This window comes from Eumetopias jubatus, unplaced genomic scaffold (genome assembly GCF_037043125.1).
Source record: "Eumetopias jubatus isolate StellerSeaLion01/CBP00866 unplaced genomic scaffold, mEumJub1_p1.0 scaffold_16, whole genome shotgun sequence".
Classification (NCBI taxonomy): domain Eukaryota; kingdom Metazoa; phylum Chordata; class Mammalia; order Carnivora; family Otariidae; genus Eumetopias; species Eumetopias jubatus.
The window spans coordinates 11,951,831-11,974,702 of NW_028274822.1; the positions used below are offsets into that span (position 1 = coordinate 11,951,831).

The window sequence follows — 22,872 nt, forward strand, 5'->3', positions numbered from 1 at the left end:
ATGAGAGCTAGATGATAAAAAGAAGGAAAAAGGACTCGAGCCCATCTTTCTGGCTTTGAATATGGAGAAGTGGACCATGTGCTAAGGAATGTGATGGGCCACTAGATATTGAGAAAGACAAGAAAACAGATGCTCTCCTGGACCCTCCAGAAAGGAAGTGCTACCCACACCTTGATTGCAAACCAGTGAGTCTGTTGTCAGTTGTCTGACCTACGGAATTGTAAAATAATAAATTTATATCATTTAAGCAACTAAGTTTGTGATAATGTGTTAAAGCAGCGAAAGAAAACGAATATAATGACTGCACAAGATAAATAAAATTCCTATCATCGTAATCTAGGGTCTAGTGGTGGATGTGGTCAAATATCTCAATTAGAAGCAGTGTGATTATTATTAAATCTGGAAAGCAAGTGTTACGATGGACTTACATAGAAGCATGGAAGTAGACTTCGATTCAAGTAGAGGATGAAATCTAGGCAAATACGGAGGAAAGTGGGAAAATGAATAGGAGTTAGCAAGGGGGCGGGGGGTAGGGGGAAGCTCTAGTCAGTATGTCATGGGCAGGCAGCCAGAGAGCATAGCATGATTTAGGACTTACATTAAGAGAAGCACTTCTGGGACAGTGGAGAATCAGATCGGGGGGCAGAAGACAAGCATGGTGGAAAAAAATGGCTCTAGAGAGGTAAGCAGGAGTCAGATCGTGTAAGAACATATAAATCATCATACGGAGTTTAGAATTTACACTGTGGGAATGTGTTTTCAGCAAGGGGGTGACATTATCTTCTATAGCTCAGCAGTTTGTATTGGGGTCCTAGTGTATCTTACAACACAGTGATGCCTGTTAACATTTGATTTACTTGGTAAGAATTGGAAAGCTCCTTTTTGTGTAATAATGTCATAATGGGAATTTTGTTTCTCGTAAGACCAGGAAATAATTTAACTGCTAGGTAAGAGCTCTGAACTATTATTTTTTTCCTTTTATTTTTTTTTATTTCTCACAAACCTACTTTGTAACATTGTTAAAATTTATTTAAAAGGCTTAATAGCTTATCATACAAGCTATTTTTAGTCTTTGGCTCCAATAGAAATTATAATAGCTGTGAGAAAATTATAATAGCCTTACATTCATAACACATAATTTGTATCCAGCCTAGAATGGCTAAAGAACTCTTCTCCCATTAAAAGGTTTCAAGTCAAATGTTACAAAATTTGAGCTATGTGCATTATCTCTCATTTAGGTCACAACAGGGCAGATAGCAGGGAAGGAAGCTTATATAATTGAGTACATGGGGAGGTAGGCCCTGTGCCCTATAGTATGGATATAGAGATGAAGAATCCTGAATTCTCCTCCTCAAAGAGCTTTGTACTTTTAGAACAGAGATGTGGATAAGTAAATAAATAATAGGTTATAGGTGCTAGTATAGGACATAGATTGGAGGAACAAAAGAGGAATTTTCCATTCCTCCTGGAGGTTTCTTGATGATAGAACTGGGAAAGCCCCAAACACCGTGTCCTTCCATGAGGCCTGGTGGATCAGCAGAAAGAACACAAGATAATGAGTGGAAAAATCCAGATCCTAGGTCTTGTTGGACCTAGACAATACTATTTTTGCACCTTGCATCTTTAGAGAGTCATATAGATTTTCTGTGCTTTCTCTTCTTCATCTATGCAAGTAAAGCATTTGTTTGTTGAACTTGATTCTGTGAAGTCCTGAGGTTTTGTAGAGGAGCATCAGAGGCCACTTGGCGGGGAGCTGTGAGAGCAGGACTTTAAGCACAGTTCTAACCAGAGAAGGTGAACCAACGTCTGCTTCGTGGACTGGCTTCTATACACTTTTTTTTTTTTTTTAAGATTTTATTTATTTGACAGAGAGAAAGACAGCCAGAGCAGGAACACAAGCAGGGGGAGTGGGAGAGGGAGAAGCGGGCTTCCCGCGGAGCAGGGAGCCCGACGCAGGGCTCGAACCCAGGACCCTGGGATCATGACCTGAGCCGAAGGCAGACGCTTAACGACTGAGCCACCCAGGCGCCCCTGGCACTTACACACTTTAAAGAAAAATCTGCTTTTAAAAACATCAACATTTAATAATCACTGAACAACATTGATCTGTTACTGTCTTCCTGGCCTAGGAGTCTATAATTCAGGGATTTTTTTGTTTTGTTTTGTTCTTTTTCTTAGCATTCCTTTTGTAGTTTGTTTCCCTTCTACTGCCTTTAGAGATTCTGCTCACAATGGGGCCTCCCCATAAGTTTGCTTTCCACTTTGCTTGCATGAAAAGCCAGAAGTAACTTTGAGAAAATAGATTTGACAGAAGCTTATTGTGTTTCCAGTCACTGAGGAGCAATTTCTAAACTTAAGTTCTAACCATTCCAGGTAGAAAGATTATAGGCAGAAATTAAACATATTACCTGCATCGTGTAATCACAATTATCTGGGAGTACAACATTTTACATTTCATGACTCCTTCTTTCCTCCTCTACGTATATATGGTTACCCACCTTCTGATCATTCCACTGCTCATTAACATTTCCATAAAAATACAGGCCAAGAAAGCAGGAAGATGTATAATGAATGCATTTAATGGCATTTATTATTAGCAGCTTTTCTTGAAAGTGAGAATGGAGAAAAGGTTGAAACTAGGAACTAATAGAAACTAATAGAACTTTGGGGTTATTTATCTTTTTCATTTGTTAGTGCCTGGCTACTATTCAGTGAGCTGAGCATGGATAATTGAGAGTCTGCCATCAAATAAGGGCCCTTGAAATTACAGTTTTTAAATATAAATGATTGTAAAGTCAAAGCATACACACACTACTAACTTGTATTTATAACAGATGGAGTCAAAGATATTTTTACTTATTCAGGAATATGTCATTTCTTTCTACTCAGCCACCATTTATTTAGTTGCTAAGCAATTGAAGATATGAAGACATATAAAGAAATAGTATCTTGCCTTCAAGAATATTACAAAGACATAAGAAAGAGAAAGAGAGGAAGAGGGAGAGAGAAGATATATTTGTATGATCCACAGTCTAAAACTATGAAAATTCAACTTATAAAAATTGCACTTGGTTGAAGGACTGGCAGAATAACTAAAAAGAGGCTCTTAAAGGAATAAAATAAACAGTTTTGTCAAAATACCACTCCACATTATTGGTACACAAATACCTTTGCTCTATGTAGAAACCTATAGGCCCTCTCTCTTTCCATGTCAACTCAATGTTTGTTAATAATTACATGAAATATACATTTGAAAACCTTCTCTCTCTTCCCCCTTTTTTCCTTCCTGTAGATGATTGTGTGTTATGTGTGTGTCTAGCTTTGTTTCGTTTTGCTTGTTTGTTTTTTGTTTTCCCAGAAACTATGTGGGGTGGCTATATCTCTTAGATAACACCATCTGCTTCCTTTGGGGCTTCTTAAGATAGCTATCAGCCAATTATCATATTATGGGATTGAAGTTTATACATCACTTTACTCAGCAAAATACCACGATGATCTTTATTTACATTATTTTTTCATCACAGATCTATTCCTCAGTGTTGGGATCATAGATACGATCATGAGGCAGTTCTATCTCTGTTATTTACTTTTTCTTGTTCGGATTGTTGTTTGCAAAACTGTAAGCATCCACAAGAGAGGATTTGGGTGGGGGGATTGGTTTTGTCCCTTTGGCTGTCACTTAAAGTAACTAAATTCTTAGATCGTAAGTTCTAAATATGGAAATAAAAGAAATCTTCAAGCATGAGAGTAGTCCGCCAGTTATGGAGGCACATGTCTTTCCATGAATTGCCTCTGCTCTTGCTTGTAAGAGAAACATGCTGTTTCCCATGCTCCCCTGATCCTTTGGTCCCTGTGACCAGTGACAGTCACCCCCATAAGTATTGTATCTCCTGGGTTAAAGCTCCCTTTGGCGCTACTCTGAGTCACTTCTGGAGCCTTTTACCTTCCAACTGTTGAAATTTGAAACTGCAATTTGGAAACTCAGATTCCATTCTCTGTCATCTCTGTTTCTTAAGTACTTTTTACTACAATGGAACTGAAAATTGTTATACAATTTAAACAGTTCTTTGTAAGAATTTCCATTCTTCCATTTTCACCTTTGCTTTTGTGAAAAGTTTAGCCAACATTTTCTTGTGCTGTTGCCTACAAGAGTAACATAATAGCCCATTAAAGGAGCTCTGTCTTTTGAAAAATAGGTTTTGCTCTGATGAAAAATACCATATAATATCACAGTAATTTCCTATACTCTTCGACTAGTAGTTCTCACCACAATAGAGAAGTAAAGCGATATTTATTTTCAAAGGTGAGTGGGTAGAGCTGTGATATTATCCTCTTTTTAAACAAATATGAGAGTAATAGAGGGGCACTGTCTTCATTGTAATCATAATACATTTTTATAATGTATACCTTTACCTAAGACACAGTTACAATTTAGTGCTTCTATTACTAGAGAAAAAAGAGTTGGGTGAAAAAAATCCAAAAATGATTGCATTTAATGGAAAGTAGGGAAGCTGGTTAACAGAAGAGGCCTATGTAAGCTCCTCATAACATCAAATGATCTTCCAATGGGCTTTGTCATTGTAACGGCCAGTGAGATTCTTAGTTCTCAGAGGGCATGAGGCCATGGTTATTAAATCCATCCACTTATTTTGCCATCTTTTCCTTTACCAAATAATGGGTAACTTTTAATGAACATTCAGCCATTAAGACCCTTATCTGCTAATTACAAGTTGCTTGACTCTGGGTTGGACCTGAATCCCTCCATGCCTGTTTCCTTGTTGTTAAATCTAAAAGAATAAGTAATTCTTTCCTCATAGTTTATAGGATTCTTGCAATGATTAATTCAAACACTATGCATAAAACACATAGAAGAGGCCTGGCACTTAGTAAGTGCAAGTAAATATTTTCTTATAAATAAACTCATTTAATTTGCCCCAAAGCCCTACAAAGTAATTATTGTCTTCATCAATGGATCTCATTTCCAGATGTGGATATTAAAGCTCAGAGAAGTTATTTACCTTAGTCTTAGAGCAGAAAAGCAGTGGGGTTAGGATTTAGTTCCTAGTTTGGTTTGTTCCAGACAAGGCTACTAACCCACTGACATCGTCTCTCTCATTTCCTGAATGGCTACTACACGGAAGCACTTGCCAGACCTTAGGGACACACGTATGAAGTTTTAGTAGAATGACTCCCAGCTTGACAGGCAGCCAAAATGGTTCAAATGCTGGCTTTGTCACTTCTACTGGGACCTCCTTAATTAATCTCTCTGAGCTTCAATTTCTTTATTTATTAAAACAATGGAGATAGTAGTAACTGTCTTCCAATACTGATGTTGCATGAGAAAAAATACATGGTGTGGGGCACCTAACAGGTGTGTTAAAATTAAGTTTAAAAAAGTAATAATTATAGGTCATGAACACAGCATTCTGCTAGGTATAGAAGACGCAAAGTTGGCAAAATCGACCCTTATGGAAGTTGACCACTAGGTCTGAAGACCAATTTTAAACTGATTACAAAATGGACTCTGTAAACACAGTTTCGATAGATATCAGGAAGAAGTACAGATCAATCAGCAAGTGTACCGAGGGATCAGTTTAGTTTGTTGGCCCCGTGATTGGGAAAAAAAAAGCATTGAGGTCATTTAGATATGGGGACGTCAAGTTTTTATTAAGGGATAGAACATCAACTGTAAAATATTCTAGGCTTAAAATTAAGTGTTACTCCACCCTTTCTCCTGAGAAACTCAGTCAGTAATTGAAGAAGAGCCTGTGAAAGGGAACTTGACCTACTAGGGGCATATTTTGATTTATTTTCTGGACACTTAAAGATATTGACTTACAGTTGGAGCCACAGAAATTAGGAACTTCCAAATCAGGATGACATTTAATTTGGTCACAAAAATGTTCAAGCTATTATCTTTGGAGTAGGTACACACTGATATTTTCCATTCCCCATCCATTCCTCAATCAGCCTTTTCTCATCATTTGGGCAATAAAGCAAACTCCTTTATAGATAAAGAAAAATATTTTTCCTTACACCAAGAAAGCTAATTCAATTTTCAAAATCCCAGAGTGGGTGCGAGAACATTGAATTGAAGAAAAATATTAGTTAACTGTTTAATATTAATGCCTGATAAAACAAAGTAAGTGCTGGAGATGTTACAGACCCCTTTTCAGAATATTGAGCGTGAGTATTCTCCCTAAAATTGAATAGATATAATTTTTTTCTAGCAGCTCCATGAATTATATCTGTTCTACTCTGTGATGGTATTATGGCATAAGCTCTTAAGAAAGGAGTTATATTATTTGTCACTTTTAAAATTTTAATAAGTGTAATTTAATCAGACTGTGCAATGGAGTAAAAAATGATTCTCCCTTGTTTTCTTTGCACATGATTACAGTTGAATGAAAGAGAATATAAATGATTTATAAGGGTTTATAACTTCAGTAACTGGATTTCTACATTACTAAAGAATGACAAAAGATAAAAATAACCACATTTGTTGGACCATAGAATCTTTTCTTGAGATACTTTATTTCTTTATTACATTTCTAAAGGAATTTGCGTTTTGAAATTTTCTTGATTGAACAGTTAAATTTTTCTAATGGTAAAAATGATTTGTAATACATAAAATTACAATAAAAATAAATCAATACATATCATTACCCAGCAGGAACCACCGTTAAATTTGGAGTAAGTTCAGAAAGTTCTTATGAACATCCAAATGCATTGTGATAACATTGCTTATACTATTCTCTTATGATTCATAATATTTCTATTCAGGGTTATGTCTCTCCTTCCATTCCTATTATTGCTATTCGATCCTTTTTCCTTTCTTTTCTAATGATCCTGATTTCCGCTGAGTCTACTGTATTGGCATTTCCCCCAAAAAACAGTATTTGGTTTTGTTGGTCAGGGTTTTTTATAGTTTATTAATTTCTATTCTTGAAAACATTATTCCTTTTTTCATACTTTTTAAAAATATTTACTCTAGTTTTTCGGCTAATTTAAGTTGAACTTATAATATTTATTTTCAATCTTTCTTTTTCATTTTAAATAAATGCACGCTTAGCTATAAACATACATCATTGTAAGACTTTAATTGCATTGCACAACTTTTTGCTATTTAGTATTTCCATTGCTCAAAACAAAAATTGTGATCATTTTTTCTTTAACCCAAGACTTTTAGAAGAGCATTTAGATTTTTTAAGATTTTTAAATTTTTATTTCAAAATTAATTTTTTTAAGAGGCTATGTTCTGAATCATACTAACTTTTTCAAATTTGTTAAGACCTTTCTGAGAGCTTATGTTGCCCTAACATAAAGGTATGTCAATTAAAAATTAAAATATATATTAGTTTTATGTTGATTTTTAAAAATGTATATTCTCTATTCATTAGGCTCAATAATATATATTATTTAAATCTGGATAGTTTTATTTTAAGATTGAACATAATTTTTTCTGAAAGATTTTTTCTTATGAAACTGTGTTTAAAACATCCACAATAATTATAAATTTGTCAATTTATTTTGTATATGTAAGATTTTGCTTTACCATATTTGTTTCTATGTTATTATTGTTTAAAATAAAAAGCAACAGAGCGCCTGGGTGGCTCAGTTGGTTAGGGGTCATACTCTTGATTTTGACCTCAGGTTCATGAGATAAAGCCCTATGGGCTTTTCATTGGGCATGGAGCCTGCTTAAGATTCTCTCCCACTCCCTCTGCCCCGTCCCCCCAATAAAAAGAAAATAAAAAATGATATATAAAATAAAAAGCATTAAATTGGTTAAAGGAGGACTCACTCTAATAAAAAGCTATTCAACAAGATATATATTTAAATTCCAGTTGGTTAACATACAGTATAATATTAATTTCAGGTATGGACTTTAGTGATTCAATGCTTACATACAACACCTGGTGCTCATCACAAGTGCACTCCTTAATCCCCATCACCTGTTTTACTCACCCCCCACCCCATCTACCTCCCTTCTGGTAACCATCTGTTTGTTCTCTAGAGTTACATTTTCATGCCACTTAATTACATATATTTCTCATTCCTCTATTTTTGTTATAGAGTATAGTACACTATACTATAGTATGTAAAGGTGTTAATGAGCAGAATATATGCACTGGGAATTTTTTATCCAGTTTGCAAATATGTGTCTAATGGTATATTTTTTGACTAAGTTTTTTTCTCCTACAAAATAATCTACCCAATTTAACATTCTCCATTTACTTCTCTTAGCTAGGCATCTGTTACTGTGGTCCAGAATTTTCTTTCACGTTTCATAATCATAAAACTACATTACAAAATTATTTTTAAGTAAAGAGTTAATTTAACTGACTAACTTAAATGATTTCTTGTACAATTCTTTCTCTTAGTTTGGACTTTCTCCCTAGTTTTACATAGTTTTGTTTCATTGTACCTGATTCTGTCACAGGATTTTTATTTACTTTTTAAGAGATTCTGTTCTTTCATAGATCTCATTGAGCTTCCCCAATTTAGTTGTTTTCATGCTTTGTCAGATTAATTCAGAGGATGAACTTTTTCTTGAGTGAATTCCTCTATCAGTTGTTGATTTTTTTGGCTAATTTAACATATGATTTCTTATTTAGTTATGGAATTTCAGTTGGGTTGTCAAATATACAAATGAACTAAAGCCTGAAATCAGACAAACTCAGGTAAAAATTTAAGTTGATAAATATCTCTAGAAGAAAGGAGTGAAACATTAAAGAAGGTTGAAGCCACAAAGAAGAATCAAGCCTCCAGAAGTCCTTGAAGAGTAAGACTGATTTGTGCTAGGAACACACCTGTGGAGGAACGTGTATGGCCAACACTTAACAGGAGCACACAATATTCCCATCCAAATGTCAACTGAAGATATTCTACTTAATGCCTATAACCTCCACATACTCACAAATGAATCTAAAATAGAGTTGATATTAATTTGTCTACAACTGACAGCTTAAAAAAAGAAAAACACTCCTTCCCCCAATTTTGGCATCGTAATGCCATAAAATTTGGCATTTTGTTCAAATAAAGACCCAAAACAGATAGATATTCCTTGCAGCTTTCCTACATCTAGCAATGGAAGCACACAGTTTCTTTCAACGTGTAGTTCCACCTTCCCTTGGAAACTCAGTCTTCAGATGCATGATGGGAGAGCCGAGAAGACACAGCTGTCTTAAACTCCGTGGTCTGAGTGCCATCCAAATCCTATAAAAACTGCCCAATGCAAAGATGGTTACGAAATCTCATCCTTGACTGGACAGCTGGACAGCCTCCTAGAAACAACCATCCACTATGAAAAAGGGAATATCATTTTGCATTTAACAGCTTGCTGACTCTGCCACAGAACCCTGAAAACCAAAACACTTCGTCCATAGACATGTCCCTTTAACAACACCTTTCTAAACAGAAACATGTTCACTTACCCCGTTTTACCTTACTGACACTGGTGGATAGGCAAAAGTTGTCCATATCACTTCTATTTCCCAGGATCTGTTGTCTTGGTAAGCTCTTCCTACAAAAATTAATTTTTAAAGATAAGTCCAAGATGCATTTACCACAAATCACTGATAAGGATAAAGGGCTAAAGAGTATCGGGGACATTTTTACTTTGAGGAAAACTCCATGAATTTAAACCAAAACTTTGACTTTTCCACCATGAAGGGGATTGGTAGGTGGGCAGACCTGAGAGGAACGTTTTCAGGGATTCTGTCCTTCCCCAGGTAGTAAGGTTACCCCCTGACCACCACCATTACTTTAGTTCCTTTTAGGAATCGGTGTTTTGAGGAATAGGGTTAATGACGAGACCGTGTGTAGATTTCAGAGACATTAGAGATTTTTAGAACAGGTTTGCTCTTTTTTGTGATTCACCAGTTTATTTCTGGAAAATGCATTTGAGGTAAGAAAGGTCTTACAAGACGTCTGGAGGTTTATGCCCTAAGCTGTTTTTTTTTTTTTTCTTAAATTAAATACTTAGCACAGATACACAAAAAATGCATTGCCTAAGTACATTTTTGCCATCTATCTCTAGAGCACAAGAATATGTACACACTCTTAATACAGCATGAAATGTTTTTTTAGGAATCATTTAATAATTGCTAACTTTCCCTATGATTATCTTCCAAGCTTCAACATTTTCCTTCTAAGAGATCTATTGACTGTTATGAACAGTTATTCTCTTCCCTTAGCTGTTCAATAGCAATTTAAGGGCAATTTAAAATTTAAGAAGTAATTATGAAGAAAAATTAAAAGAGTGGTCTTCACATTACTCACTATATAAGTTAATTTGCAAAGTAAAAAAATATTTTTCATAGTAACAGTTTCTCTGACAGAATTTCCCAATATAAAATGCATATAAAATATTAATGCTAAAAGCTAAAGAAATGGTAATGGGAACTTTTGAGAATTTAAAGCAAATTATCATGATTAATTTAGCTTCACCTCTAAGCAATACTAGAATGTACCAAATGTGGACACCATTATCACTCATATTTTGTCTTTGTTAAAAGTTAATATTTTGAGTGCTAATGTCCTGCGTACCCTATGTTTCTATTGCATTATTTTCAAAGTAGTACATTTGTAGGTGACTGTCTAAATGGAAGAATTTTATGCATGTAATTTACTTTTATGTCCTGATTTTTGTGCTAATACAGGGTAGATACAGAGCTGACTTACTATCTGGATATACATTTTACATATATACATATTAAAAAAATAATATTATAAAGCAGACCTCTCTCATATTCCAAACAATGGATGTATCAAAAAGATGTGAAATATATCCCTACCATATGTTCCAGAACATTCCTGCGCATTGAGACAGGCATCTTACTTCTTCACTCCTAGCCAATATAGATGAAACATGGAAAGTATAGGAAACTAGGAAGATCTGGATTCTAACTCATTTCCCTGAATTAGTTGTATGGCATTAAGCTACCAACTCAATTCTCTGTGTCTCCTTTCCTTCATATAGTTTATGCCAAATTCACAAGTTTGTCAAAATGATGAAAATTTAATATGTATGAATATATACAACCATCTTTATTACAAATTGGGCTCCTCACTAACAATAATTAGTAATTGTCCAACAATATCATTGCCACATGTGAATAAGAATTAAGCACCCCTCCTCCAACCATGCAGCAATTATGGGGGAGGTTTGTTACTGCACAGTTGTAATTATATTAATATGAGTGTAAAGAACACCAACTTCAAAGCAAATTATTTATATTTATAATCTTGCACAGTTAAGAGATCACAAAATGTTAACAAAATACAAAAAAAAATATGGGGTGCTCACCTCCATGTGCCTTCCACATGCTATCACGTTTAATCTTCACAGTGGTTTTACTAATAGCTTATCATTAGTTTTTATTTGATTTGAAAAAATATTTCATGTGCATAAATTTTGATTAATTATCATTGAATAATGCACACACATAGCCCTTTTTCTTAGTTTACTTCATATTTAGTTATTCATTAACAGTGCAACAAGCACCACAAACTCACCACTGCAAATAAGATATACTACCTTGAAAATAGTCTCCATATATATCGCACATGCCCTCTACCCTATCTACCCCCTTTCAGAAGCAAGCCTACCCCCGGATTCCATGTCAATCACCCATTTGCTTTTTAAAAATGTACTTCTTGTTTCAGGAGTGCCTGGGTGGCTCAGTCAGTTAAGTGTTAGACTCTGGATCTCAGCACAGGTCTTGATCTCAGAGCCGGGAGTTCAAGCCCCAGAGTTGGGTTCCATGCTGGGTGTGGAGCCTACTTAAAATAATAATAATAATAATAATAATAATTGTATATATACATTTATTGTTTCAACATGCATCTTTAAAATAAAAAATACCTCCAATTTGTTACATATTTTGTTTTTATATTCAATAAAATATATCCTCCTATCACTTGTTAAAATTAATTTTTTCCACTTTCCCATTAGGATGCTAAGATTCATCCATATTGTTGCATATGAATGTGTAGTCAATGATTTTGTATAATAGCTCAATGTATAAATATAAACAGCTTTTTCATCAATTCCCCTTTTGGTGGGCATTCTAGTTGTTTCTAGGTTTTTGCTATTGTGACTAGTGTTGCTATTACTATTTTTTTCCATTTACTGAGTTGTATACATTGAAACTATCATGCAACTCGGCAGAGAATTCCCAGCAATATGATATTTGAATGTCCAAATTTAAGAAATGATTTTCTGAGGTGGTTGCTCTTATATGTGCTTCCGCAGTCAATGGAGAAGAAATCAAGTGCCTGCAACGTGAATACTTGATATTCAGACTTTGTTTGTCCATCAAATAGATAGCAATGGTACCTCAGTATGGTTCAAATGTGCATTTCCCTGATCATCGATCTTCAGCATCTCTTCACATGTTTGGAAGCCAGATATGTTTCCTTTTTGTGAGACATTTATTCATACATTTTCTTATTTTTCTATGGAATTCTGAGCTTTAAAAAAATCCACTTGTTGAAATTATTTTTATGTATTTATTTTTTCTATGTCACAGATATATTTTTATTTATAATTTGCTTTTTTACTTTCTTTAAAGTGTCTTTTGATAAGCAAAGTTTCACAACTTTATATAGTCCTATGTATCATTTTATTTTTTATGTATTGTTAACACTTTTTTGCATCTTGTTTAAAAATTTCTCCCTACCCTAAGGGCTAAAAAGTCTATTTATCTAAGACTAAAATATATTTATCTTTATTGTCCACCAATTTTTTTCATTTTTAAAATGTCTGGATTTTATTTTTGTACATGGTATGAAGGAGGAATTTTGTTATATCACTTATCTATAAATAACTATTTCTCCCATCTCCAATTACCGAATAGATTTGCTTTTTCTAAATAAATGGCATATCACTTGTGCTATATATCAAAATTCCATACATTGGAACAGTGTTTTGAATGTTGCTCCTATTCCGTTGTTCACATTGTTCTTCATCCACATGGCTAACACCTTCCTCTTCTACCAGGATTGGTATGCTGATTCTAAGTCCTGGTCCTAATATTTTTGTTTCTGACGAAGTTCACAGTCCAGCATATTAAGTACCTTTTGAAGTAATTTGCTCCTTGAGTGACTTTGTTTTGTTTTGTTTTTGTTTGGGGGGAGGTTTTTGTTTTGTTTTGGTTTTTGGTTTTTGTTTGTTTTGCCAAAGACCCACCCCTGTATCAGCTACTCTTTCAAGCAATGTTTATTGGGGATGAGCTAGCTCAGAAGGTAAGACTCCTAGGCAACAAAAACTTGCTGTCTGCCGCTCTTTAGCCCACCCAGGTCTTCAGGCAAAGGCTTCAATCTTTGGCTTCTGGAACAAGTAGCAGTAGGAGGAGACGCTCATTTGATTAACATTTATCAGCTCTGATGTTTTCGAGAGGAAAATATGAGGAAGTGACTCCTAGATTATTTCTCATCTCCTCTTGGGCCTCGGATTCCTGCTCCTGACCTGCTTTCACTCCTGAGACATTTGGCTGAAGGTCTGTGTCTAAACGGGAGTAAGAGAAGATGCTGTTTTTTCTAAGGCAATAGTTGGAATCTGGGTGGATTTTGCAACAACCTTACTGGACTGCTTCCTTATTGTAGGTGAAAGCCACCACCTCAAATCCACATATGTGCATCAATCCAGAGGAACCCCCCATCAATACCAGGATGTCTTATCATTTTCCCTTCAATACTTTCACATTTCCCCTTTTATAGCCCCTCCATGGCTGACCTGGCAGAGGGAGCCAGCAGTTAAGCTAGTGACACTTCTCAGTAGAAGCAAAACCTCTGGCTAGACATCAAATTGCCATTTTACAGATGAAGAGATTGAGGTTCTAGAAGTTTGGGTTTATTCCTAGTCACAGAGCTATCAAGTAAAACATCTATAGGATAACCATGTTCCAAAACTGACTGGCTTGGCCGACTCTGCAGCTTGCTGTTCAAATACCTTTCTACATGTCCTTTCTAAGAAACTACTAGTCTATAAATAGGAATGGTAAGTTTTTTCTACAGTGTAATGAAAAGAACAGCATCTGAGAAACTTGCTGAAAGTGATGATTATATTTTCAATAAGTAGCCAATTGAATGCCACAGCCATGAACACATCAATGATTCTGTATTTTCAGATTTTCTCAAATCCAGTTGGTTCTGCCAAAACTGAAATCTGACTTTGCTCTCATTCCCAAACATGCCAAACGGCAGGTGGTGGTGGTGGTGATGATTTGTTTGTTTTTTTTGCTGTTTGTTTCTAGAGTTTTATTGTTGTTAATAATTTGAGGCCAATAAACCAATAACATGGAGGCTAAATAGTCATGCTTAGTGAGGATGGAGAGGCTATACTTTTGAAATTCATATACAGGGATAGTTAAGAAGTTCAAAATCACAAAAGTTCTCTCTGCACTTCTCAGCTTCAGGGACTGAGATGGTATTAATATTTGAGAAATGTAATTTTCATCTCAAGTAGTTTCTTTTTCTTTCCACATATAAAGTGATAAAATAAAACAAAATAAAGAGAGTAGAAAAGAAATACCTCTGTTTCTTAGGAAATAATATTCTTAGCCTTTTATCAAGACCCAAATTTAATATTTACTTCTGTAGACCAGAATCTGGAAAAATAGTGTGATGCTGCAGATGGTGAGTGAAGAATAAGGCAAAGCAGAATTTTATAAATATGTGTGGCCAATACAGACCAGTTGTCAGCATAGCAGGACACATAGGTACTATCTGTGAAATGACTGAATCCTTGCCCAGGGACAGTCCCTTCTTCCTGTGCGGTCTCTGTTCTTCTTAGGGTGAGGGTGGAAAATGCACATGGAAAACATGAAACTTTGAAAGCAGTTGCAGAAGAGTGTGAACATTTTTATTTTTTTAATTTCAAAAATTTATTGGGAATTCTATCACATATATTCTTTCAAATAAATTTCAGAGCTATATTTTTCTCCAGTGCCTCACCACATATTTTATAAAATAGTTCCATACGGATTTAAAAACTCATCCCAGGTTAAATTTATGTTAAAAGCCTTAAGAACATACAGGAAAATATCTGCAAAGTTCAAGCTGACAGAGGCCACCCTAACACAGAAAACTTTGGCACCAAAACAAAAAGAGTTACAGATCTGATGGTACCAAAATAAAGTCATGGGGCACCTGGGTGGCTCAGTCCATTAAGCTTCCAATTCTTGACGTTGGCTCAGGTTGTGATCTCAGGGTCCTGAAATCAAGCCCCGTCACCTGCTCTGCACTGGGCGTGGACACTGCTTATGATTCTCTCTCTCCTTCTTCCTTTGCCTCCTTCTGCCCCCTCCCCTGCTCACGTGCTCTCTAAATAAATAAATAAACAAACAAACAAATAAATAAATAGAAATAAAAAGGTTGATTTGGGAATAGATACACCAAAAACAAAATTAAAAGATAAACAATCTGGGGTGCCCCGGTGGTCAGTCTAAGCATCTGACTTTGGTTCAGGTCATGATCTCCAGGTCTTGGAATCAAGCCCTGCATTGGGCTCTCTGCTCAGTGGGGAGTGTGGGGAGTCTGCTTCTTCTTCTGTTCCTCCCCATGCTTGCATTCTCTTTCTCTCTCAAATAAATAAATAAAATCTTAAAAAGAAAAAGAAAAAAAGAAACCATCAAATGTGAGGAAATGTTGGAAATACTCAGGAATTTGCGTGTCATCCTTGCGCAGGGGCCATGCTAATCTTCTCTGTATCGTTCCAATTTTAGTATATGTGCTGCCGAAGCGAGCACAAATGTTGGAAATACTCAGGAAACACTCCTGAGAGCTGACTAAACTACTCTATAATAATGCTGCCTCAGCACCATTTTGTGAGGCCAAATGACCTGCAGGGCCTTGAACTTCTACACGTTTTAACTTGTGAACTTTCTTGACACCAGCCCCTCCTGGGAGCACATGACCTCAGTCACAGCCAGAAGAATCAAAGTTAATATAAGTTCTTGATCTGAATCTCCCAACTACCCTTGAGATAAGTACTCCCCTCTGTGCCCCTTACATAGGAACCCCCCATGAAGTTAACCAAAACCCTGCTTTTTTATGTGAATTGACCCACCTGGCCCAGGAACCCCAAAGCACTCCACCCACAGATCCTAACAGAGGCATGTGCCCAAGGTCCTAGACTCTCTGTGTCCATACTTTCCCTTGACTTCCCAGCTGGGTGCCTTGAGTCAGGCTGAGTCCCTCCTGCAAGACTCGGTAATGTGTCTGAGTAATGAATGCCTCTCTTTCACCTTCCTGGGCCTCTACTTAACACAGGTGAACTTAACAAAGACATCACAAACAAAAAGTTTTAACATCATTAGTACCAAAATCATGAATATAACAATAAAAATGGCAAATGGCTTATTAGAAAAATACTTATTAGACAAAAATAAAAAAGGATGGGAACAGACAATTCACAGAATAGGAAACACAGATGATGAGTCCTCCTGAAGAAGACACACAATGTCAGTAGGGACCTCAGTGAAAAAGAAAATGACAAGGAAATATCATGGACATACTGTCACTCTTCTAATGGTGTAGAGACATGGGGTCACCTGTGTTTCAAATTTCTGTCAGCCCTTTAAAAGTCATGTGACCTTATCAGTTAAAAATATTCAATGGTAATTAATACCTTTGAGAGAGAAATTCTATCAACACAAATACAATACCAAAGAAGAGTACTCATACCTTCATATATTATACCCTTACATAAAATAAAACTAAAGGTCAATCTATGCAAAAATTTTCAGTGAATTATGGTGTAACTACACAATAGAATATTATGTAGTTATGAAAATCCTGTGTTAGATGAAATAGGTGGATCTGGAAAGATATGCATGATAAATGGTTGGCTGATGTAAACAAGTTAGAGGCTCATAGGTAAAATTCAAAGAATATTTATGTTAAAAGGGAACAAATATTTATATAAGCATAGAAAATATTGTGAGGGAGACACCCAAACCCTTAAAAATTAAACCTCAGATAGATGGAATTGGAATGGGGTTTAGTAGGGATTACTATATTTTGGCCTCTGAATTATTTGAATTTTGTAAGGGATTATAATATAGTTGTTATTAGAAGTAAAACTATATATATATATATATATATATATATATAATAAAACACAATTTAAAAAGAGGAATAAGAGAGCATAAGGAAAATCAACTTTAAGTCAAGCAGTAAGATGGCAAAGGCAACACAAGAAATTCTCTCCATGGAGGTTAAGGGTGCTACCTAGCCACAAGAGCCAGGCACAACAGAGAGAAACGAGCAGATGTCCACATCTGTCTCGCTCCTTAATACAGACTTGAAATATTTTTAGGATGGCAGATTTGAAAATTGTATCTGTTTGCTTCTTATCCAGATATGAATATTAATGTTTTAGTGGTTAAGAATACTGTCCATTTCTTCAGTTAATGGTTTTCTATTCAATAAAATACTACTTTGACTATTATTGCTGCTAAATCTAATATTAAATCTCATGATATTCTGATCACTGTGAAATGGACACAGGCACTATGTAGGCTTCGTGTCTTCTCATCTGAAAACGTAGGATCATGAAACCTAGGGTACAAAGGAGAACCACACATTAAGAGAGGTTACATAACTCACGTCTGGCCACATAGCTAGTGCGGGTCAGGGACGTTATGAACTGTGGGTCTCCTTTACTCCTGAACCCTAACTAGAAAAGACAATTTTTTTAGGTGGAAGGATTTTAAGCAGCATTTCCTGCCTTAACAGAAACATTGCCCTTTGTCACACAGGAGCCTAAGCATGGTGTTATTTCAAGGCTTAGACCAGCAAACTGTGAGTGGTGCACTTGAGACCAATACCTACTGAAAAAAATCCTTTTCATAGGAAGGATAGAGAGGCCTCATGGAAGAGAACATACCAGAGAGAAACCAGACCAGAGAAAAACTAATTCTTTCCCGTCACAATGTCTGTTACTTGGATTTGCCCCAGCTCCTAATAACAAACATGGTTTAGGTGAGGGGAACAGAAAGGAAGAGAGCACACAAAATGTCACTGGGGTCATAAATAGTATTATTCCATCTCTTTATAGTATTTTAGTCTGGAAAAGGAAAAGAGCTCCCTCCTTTTACCTCAGACCACTATGCCATGGCTCTCAGGGGCCCCAGCGGCAGCAGTCCTGAGTAGAAACCCTCCTAGTAGAAGTCTTGACACTTAGTAGAAATGCTGGTCCCAGGCTGACATAACACAAGTGCCCAGAGTCCAGAGGATGTGGCAGGAGCCACCACAGGAGGCTCTGATGCCTTGTGGCCCCAATTGGTGCTCCTGAGATCCTATGTCCAGGCACATTTGATATCCACCAGGGAGACTTCCAGGAACTGACAGGGAAGGTTTTCTGCACAGGCTTGGGTTAAACAGGGATAGGCAGGGACAGAGCCAAGGACATATGGCTTAGTTCAAGAAAAGTGTCTCACAGACATGTGAGACATGGAGAAACTGAGAACAAAGCCTTTCTCCTCTCTCTTCCTTTCTGCAGCCCAGCTCCCCAGGCCTTTTGTCTTACCCATGTGGAAACCTGTCATTGCTGCCTTACTTCATTTTTCTTTTTGTATGATGGTAGTGGTTCAATAACATGAGACTTATCAGAGAAACATGTGCCAATAGAGGGCTTATTTCAATACAATGAGAGGATCACTTATGATCTCACATTAGTTTTGAATACATTCCTTGCATATTGATACAACCCAGCACACTTTAAAAGGATGATTTTTATCTCAATTTTCATAATTAACAAAAGAAAAACTGAGAAGAAAACAACATCCCTAACAACATGGAAGAATTAACAGCTAACAGTAAAACTCAACCAGAAATCATCCCCATGGAACATACATTAGGTTGAGGGAAAATAAATAGAAGCCAACAAACATCTTAGAATTTCTGTATAACCAGGGCGCCTGGGTGGCTCAGATGGTTAAGCATCTGCCTTTGGCTCAGGTCATGATCCCAGGGTCCTGGGATCGAGCCCCACATCGGGCTCCTGGCTCAGTGAGGAGCCTGCTACTCCCTCTGCCTCTCTCCCTGCTCATGCTTTCTCTCTCTCTCTCTCTCTGTATCTCTGTGTCTCAAATGAATAAATAAAATCTTCAAAAAAAAAAGAATTTCTGTATAACCATTTAATCGTCAAAATTAGCTCTAGATAAGTACTACAGGAAAATGGATCCTCATATGGATCCATTTTTCTTCAACAGATTTTCAGGATTAAAAATTTTTGGTGTAAGACTGGTGAGTGGAGACATAACTCCATTGAAACACAGTAGGGAAACCAGCAGACAGTTTCTATTTGTCCTTTAAGCTACAATTTCTTACATAAAATTCTACCCCTATTCACATCCAGTAGGACTTTTATTTCATCCTTATTTCAACAAAGTTAGATGCTGTAATTTAGGAAATATTTTCTCCAAAATAGATCTTATCACCCACAACACACTTAGCAGCAGGGATCAACTGAGCAAACATTAGTCACCTCAAATGTGGTATTAGTCTGTCATCATTTTCCAAAAAAAAAAAAAAATTAGGAGGAGAGGAGTTCATCAGTAAACATGTGACTTTGAGTCTCTTTTATAAGCATTAAAATTTTCTCTGTTCTTAGCATTATAGTAGTTTCTGGGATGTGAAAGGACAGGAACGGATTTCATGTGAGCCTATGACGAGCTCAAAACTTATTTAAGAAAACACCATAACATGAAGAACAGCACATACAAGCTGATAAAAAGTATAAAATATATGACATGTTTAGATATTAAAGAGAAACAAAATAATTGCTAACAATCATATGAGTTTTGTCTTAAAAAGGTTTGAAGAAATGAACAAAGTGCCTGAAGCACTTTCTACAATCTAGAGCTTCCATGATTTCTGATATCAAGTAAAGCGGGAATTGTACCAGGAAGGTGCATAGATGCCACATCTTTATTCAGGCACTTGCCTCTGTGTGGTCCTGTCAAATCTGTGAACTGGTCAAACATCCATTTTTCTTTCTTATAGAGTGGAAATAACATCAAATTTAAATAAAATTTTTGAGGTTCAAATTAGGTGATAGATGTGGAATCTTCTTATAAAAAGATAATTGTTTTACAAATCTGTGTTGCTATTATTATTTTTATTGTACTCTTAATGTTACTAATAAAAATATTAAAAATAATATTACTCTAAGATCTCTTGCTTTAATTTATTTTTGATCTAATCTTTTATCATCAACCTTCACTATTTTTTCTTTAAATGTTATTTTATTTTTAGTAATTTAGCAATATGTTCCTTCTACTAAATGATGTGTCTGGGGTGTGTGAATGTTTATGTTTATGTATTAGAGTTCTCCAGAGAAACAGAACTAAGAGGCTAACTCTTACCTACATGTATATCTATATCGATATCTCCCATGTATGTACAGATATGTATATATGTGTGTGTATGCAAGTATGTGTATATATTTCGTATTTATATGTAGAAAGAGAGAGAGATTATGAAGAATTGGCTTCTGCAACTATGGAACTATAGGGGTAAAAAGTGCTATGGATCTGCAGTCTGTAGGCTGGAGACTCAGGAAAACCAGTGGTGTGATTCAGTTTTGAGTCCAAAGATCTGAGCTAGGGGAGCCTATGGTGTAAATCCCAGTCCAAGGGCAGGAGTAGATGAGAGATTTCCCAGTTCAATTGGTGAAGCAGGAGAAAGGGGGCAAATTCCTTCTTCCTCTGCCTTTGTGCTCTTCATACTGAGTCCGTGGATTCAAATGCTAAATCTCATCCGGAAACAGACACTGCTAGACAAAATGTAGATACTTTGTGCTGTGCTCTGCTGAAGTTGACACAGAAAATTAGCCATGACAGTGAACTCTAATACAACTCTTCTTCACTGAAAATAGTAATTAAAATATTAGTTCAATAATTTCCTTCGTACTAAAGGTGATCACTAATAGATGTTGGAACCAACAAATTGGAGTGGGGACCCTGGACCTAAACTTTGCATGGGGTCCGGACTCCTGATTGTTTATCAGTTGGGTCCTGACCAGAGAGTGACTTAAGGAGGAATCCTAGTAAGAGTGGCAGAAGAGGTCTTTCTTGTACATGAAAGGTGTCATTTCCCTTTTCTAATGCAATCCCTGCACCTATTGTCATTTTAATTTTCTTTTAAAAATCTATAAGACCTGGGCTCTCTATTCTGTTTCATTGATCTATGTGTCTGTTTTTGTGCCAGTACCATACTGTCTTGATGATTACAGGTTTGTGTAAGACTGTTGAATCACAGACCTGTACCTCTGAAACAAATAATACATTATATGTTTAAAAAAAGAAGAAGAAGAAGAAAATAGCAGGAAGGGAAAAATGAAGGGGGGGGAATCGGAGGGGGAAACGACCCAGGAGAGACTATGGACTCTGAGAAACAAACTGAGGGTTCTAGAGGGGTGTGGGGTGGGGGGATGGGTTAGCCTGGTGATGGGTATTAAAGAGGGCACATACTGAATGGAGCACTGGGTGTTATATGCAAACAATGAATCATGGAACACTACATCAAAAACAAATGATGTAATGTGTGGTGATTAACATAACATAATAAAAAAAATCTGTAAAACCTCTACTCCAGTTAATCTGGGATCACCTTATCTAAAATGTTTGGACATGAGACCACAGAGGCTTGAAATGAAGTTGATTTAATTCCCTGTTCTTTCTAAATGTGGGGTTCCTAGGTATGTGATATATAATTTAAGCTAATCAGTGAAAATATTTTTCATGTCCAAAACATTAGTTAGCTGTAAAAAAAAGTACATAATGAAATTTTAAATGAAATATGATCTGCAGACTGAAATCTCAATATAATATCTAATAAATTCACTTTACTCAGAAAGTATGGTCCACTCATGTCCATTTTTTCCATCTTAAAAAGAGAAAATGAGAGGAATCAAATACCTTGCAAATAAATTCATCATCATTAGAGAAATAATTACTGAGTATTTCTCATACTGAGTAAATTTGTCCAGCTTTAAAAAACAGAGGTATCTGTTTTTCATCAACAATATTTTTTTATTGATTAAGAGAAGACAAATGTTTTTAGTGAATTGGTCAGATGAGGAGCAGTGTGAAGGGATAATGAGGAAGTGGTCACTCCATGGAGAATCGTGACCTTTAGTTTAAGAAAAATTGCATTTTCTTGGCCAAATTTCCTACCTATATTATTTCCCATGTACTCATCTAACTTATCTAGGAAAGCTTTTTGAAGCTCTATGCTAAATGTATTTGCTATCTGCACAGCATGGTTACCCACAACCTAGCCTGGCAGATGATGAAAATATACATAATGTTAAGTGGCTTTTAATATCGTCATCAATCAATCAATCCCTGAAATCCATTTTTGAATTTTTTTCTATTCAAGGAGAAATAATAAAAACATACTTTGCTGTTTAAGTTGTTCTTTTTATTTATTGGTTTGTTTATTTTGTCATATGTGTGTGTGCATATGTGTGTGTCTGAATATTTGGGTGAAAGAATGTGTCCAAAGTAGGAGATTTCATTTTAGTAATATCATAACTAATATATTGGTCCTCAGAAATAACACTCATCATATAATATAGCTTGGACCTGAATCTAGTAAATAAAACAGCAAACATAATTGGCATAATTGATCTCTAAATCCTGTGGCAACAAAGAATAGAGTCCAAAAAGAAATCCTTCCTAATCCTGCACTTGATCACACTGTTGTATGGATATTCCTGAACATAAAGTGCCAACAAGAAAACAAAGACTCTAATTAGAATTCTGTTAAAATTCAGGCAGAAATATAGACACTTTATTATATTCCAAAAGTCCCATGAGGGCAGAGATCTGGTCTTCATCTGGTCTGGTTTTCATC

General features: G+C 35.9%; 1 non-coding gene across 1 annotated transcript; it reads right to left on the reverse strand.

Moving 5' to 3' along the window:
- Window positions 1-15,648: 15,648 nt before the first annotated feature.
- LOC114208942 (U6 spliceosomal RNA) lies at window positions 15,649-15,755 on the reverse strand. The gene has a single exon (XR_003609189.1). It is a non-coding gene; the product is annotated as a U6 spliceosomal RNA (small nuclear RNA).
- Window positions 15,756-22,872: the final 7,117 nt, after the last annotated feature.